Source organism: Otolemur garnettii, unplaced genomic scaffold, assembly GCF_000181295.1.
Source record: "Otolemur garnettii isolate 467f Iridium unplaced genomic scaffold, OtoGar3 scaffold00299, whole genome shotgun sequence".
Classification (NCBI taxonomy): domain Eukaryota; kingdom Metazoa; phylum Chordata; class Mammalia; order Primates; family Galagidae; genus Otolemur; species Otolemur garnettii.
This window is the reverse complement of record NW_003852694.1, coordinates 2675-6707: the sequence shown is the minus strand read 5'-3', so window position 1 is coordinate 6707 and position 4033 is coordinate 2675. Positions and strand designations below refer to the sequence as shown.

Here is a 4033-nt window from a genome sequence, read left to right as displayed (position 1 = left end):
TGTCAATGTCAGTAAAGATCACTTTAATTGTGTGAGAATTTGTAATAATTCATACAGTATAACATATACTTTATTTGGCTCAGTGGGCTCTGAAGTCAGAGCCTGAATTAATTTTAGCTTTGCAGTTCACAATATGTGACCTTTACAAAGTTATTTGGTATTCAATAACCAACTCTGTTAATCTAAAGAAGTAATAAGAACAAACCAAATATAATGAATATAAGACTTCTACCACTCAAATTGATATCTAAAGTTCTCTGTGAATATTAGCTATTTTAATTATCTTTTTTCACAATTACTTTGTTATTGTTTCTTATTTATGCCACCTATACCATGAAAAAATAGAGCATTAGACAATTCTTTTGTATTGGTGTGACATATCATTTTTTGTAATATTTGGTAATTTCAGCAAAATATTTTGATTGCTTTATAACTATATTCAGCATTTAATATAATTTACCTTACTCTGATATTAATTAAGAAATCATTTCTTAGAATGTATATGTCTGAGGAATTATGTTTGCCTTTCCTCATTAAAGTCATTCCTTTAATATTTTATAATGGCTGAGCTAAATATAAATTATTATGTTATTATTCAACAACACACACTGTAATAATTACTAATCCAAAATCAGTTGTTCACTTTTCTGTTTGGGGTTTCCATTAAATTATGTTTGCTAAATAACCCAGATACACGTTATTGACTAGGTCCCACAGGTAACAATTTGCAAACTTGAGAAATCCTCCAGTATATTTTGTATTTTAAAGAAATAAAGTTCTACTACAATTTTATTGCAGATTAATTGTGCCTCAGTTGCACAAGGACACCTAGTACTTGGAATCTCCCACTAAATGAGATAAGCTAGTAGAGAGAGATAGAGAGTAGCACTACATACCTTCTGACTGCAGAAAGTTGGGTATCCTTTCTTGCAAAGGTCAGATTAGTCTCATAATAAATCCCAAACTAGGTGGGAAATTAAAGGCGAAATCAAAAGGCATAAATCCAGGACAAGAAAAATCAATCAATGTCTGTCATCTTCACATAGTGTTCCGTGAAGGCTGAGAGTGAGGTGAGAGTGGAAAAAGTATATTTCTCATCAATGTGTCACTTAAGGTCTGACAGGAAATTCTCACACATGATCTATTTTGAAATCAGTTTATCTTGCCAGACACCTCCAAAATGTAGGAGACTTTGGCTTCTATTGAAAGGACAAAGTAGAATTCTAAAGTAGGTTATTTAGTTTGTCCACGTTAAGTAAATCTGAGGAGCTGATTTCATATTTTACGAGATATGGGAAAGAGAGACTTGGTCATCCATGAAGGTAACTTTTCCATCTCAGTCTCAAATATTGTCAACTTAAGTCTCAATACTGTCTTCGACATTTAAGACTCACTTTTAGACTAGCTTGTTAAATCAATATTACATATTCCTTTTTTTGCTGTTATCGTCATGTTATTTCTATTATGACGCAAAAAAATTTAAAAATTCATAATACCATATGGACAGGTATTTATTGACACTTGTTACTAATTATTCTGAAAAATTACTATGGATTCAAGTTATTGCAGCTGGCACAAATCCGTAAAGCCAGATTTATCTTCTCTGTTTTTTTGCATCACTTCTTAAAATTTTTGCATATTTAATTTTATATTTTAAACAAATTACTTAATCGTTGGATTTCACTTTATGAAAATAAACATTTTTGAGGATTAAAAAAGTAATTATTTTTAAATAGATAAGCATGCCAGTGACTGAAATAATAAATGTTTATTATAGTTTCATTGGTTCACTTTTCATCATGAATAACTATCTGTATTTTAATAAAAATATAGAAGTATTTGTTATAAATTATTACAGTCTAAATCAAATTAACTGGGGGGAGAGAGGAAAGTAATTTCAAAAAAATTTCACCTAAGTAAAAAAATAGTGTAGAAGTAAAAAGGATGTTTAGTACAAAAGTTAAAGGACACATGAACATGAGAAAGACTTCAAGGGGGGAGTGGGACAAATGGAGTACTAGAAGCAGCCTATCCTCTCTGCTCTCAAGGAGAGTATCAAAAGTTGCTGGTAGATGCCGATCTAGAGATGGCTCTTTTAAAGAAAATTGTAAAATTCTGGAGAAGAAACAGGAGATTCTCTAAGTGAAGAAGGTGATAGGGCAAGTCTTTCAACAAGAATAAGATTGAAGGGAACTTTAGGGTGAAATCTACAGCAGGAAGAAAAGTGGAGAGAACTCAGGGGCTCCATGCTCACCCAGTCACTGTATTCTGAGCTTTGCGGTGATCCCTCCACTATCACAGACCTGTAGAATGGGAGCTGCTTGGAGTATGTAGAGAGACTAGAGAGTGAACACAAAAGGGATCCAGCAGTTGCCTGTACAGGTTTCTGCTGCTGATGCCACTTTGAGTTCTCAGTGCACAAGGTTTGACTTTGTCACAGCAGTCTTTGCATCATTCCCCCACCCCTAGGCTAGGGAATAAATGTGGATAAAAGAAAGGTGGTTCCCTTTACCTTGTGTAATGCCTTGTGACTGGAATCAAGCAGCCAGCGGCACTACCTTGGGGTCTGAGTAGATGGGGTGTTTTGGGAGCCACAGACACCAACTGGGAACCCATGGGTGATTGCCTCAGTGGGACCAGGTGGGAGTAGGTCCCAGGCTATCAGGGGACCTTGGCCCACAGCCCTTCCCATCCTTCAAACCAGACGCTACTGTCCATGCTGCAAGGCTCCAATTCTGTGATTCTCCAGCTGTTGGAACCACCAACAAACAACCATATGCCTCAGTATTTATAGTCCTGGTGCTGCCAAAACCCAGCCCTGTCTGTATAGCCCTACACCTGCAGTTTCGGTCTGTGGTCTACGGTCTGTGGTCTACAGCCTTTGCCCTGCCTCCAGGCAACAGACCAAGCTTTAAGGATCTTTCTGTGCCTGGGAAAGAGGCTGCAACTCTACAGCTTCACAACAGCTATTGGGAATGAGACTCTGTTTCCCTGAGGCTCCAGCTGACCCTGTGACCAAGGCTCAGCTCCAGTGCCTGCAAAGCTTCTGCTTAGGAACATGAATCTACCCTGGATATTATTGTGCATGGACCTGAAGATTCTACGCCTGAGTCTCCACCACTGCTGCTGGACCCACAGAACACATCAAGGTTCTGTGATCCACCAGAGATTCCCAGCTTTGAGCTGCTGTTATATCTGGACCTGGTTGGAGCAAATGCCTACCACCCAGATACCCATAACCACTGCCTAGATAGCCTTTCTTTGCTGTCAATGTCACCTCTATTGGGACACTCTGGACAGAGCCATTCCCCACAATGCCAACCTTGGTGGACAGGATCCCACCCAGCCCCCAATTCAAGGTTCCAGGAATGATCTGGAGAACATTCCACCACTTTGCATGAAGATCATCCAGCACTCACCTGAACAACGACAACCACAGGGGAATAGGACAAAACAGATTGTATGCAGTACATACAGGCTCTCAGTGTGCATTCCTCTCCTCTGCAGGGTTAACATTCCAGAGTAGGGCACAAAAGCATCATCCAGAGAACTCATCTTCTTTTCACTAAGTAGGAGAGTTAGTGAGGCAAAGGGAACATCATCTATCAGAGTCTATGGCATTCAGCAAAAGCATCCCTGGGGGAAAATTTCATAGCCTTAAAAGTCTACATCAAAAAGACAGAGAGGTCACAAATTAACAATCTAATGTCACACCTGGACCTAGAAAGGAAATGCAAACCAAACCCAAAGTCAGTAGAGGAGAAGAAATGACAAAGTTCAGAGCAAAACTTAACAAAATGGAAAACAATAAACAATGCAAAGGCTTAATGGAACAAAAAGTTCTTTTCTTTCAAACAATAAACAAAACAATAGACCATTTGTTAAATTAACCAGGAATAGAAGAGAAAGAACTCAAATAAGCTCAATCATAAATGAAAAAGGAGATATAACTGATACAACAAATACGTGACATCGTCCTTTAATACTAAAAAAAGACCCCTCTATCCATAAAAGTAGAAAATGTGGAGGAAAT

The 4033-nt window shown here is 37.9% G+C and overlaps 1 protein-coding gene across 1 annotated transcript in view; it reads right to left on the bottom strand.

The window, feature by feature from the left end:
* LOC100961610 (NKG2-A/NKG2-B type II integral membrane protein) overlaps positions 1-959 on the bottom strand; it is a 5961-nt gene extending 5002 nt beyond the window's left edge. Inside the window, exon 1 of the mRNA XM_012813767.2 lies at positions 897-959. The gene's annotated coding sequence lies outside the window, so the exon portion shown is untranslated. The remainder of the gene's footprint in view (positions 1-896) is intronic.
* Between the last annotated feature and the right edge of the window lie 3074 nt (positions 960-4033).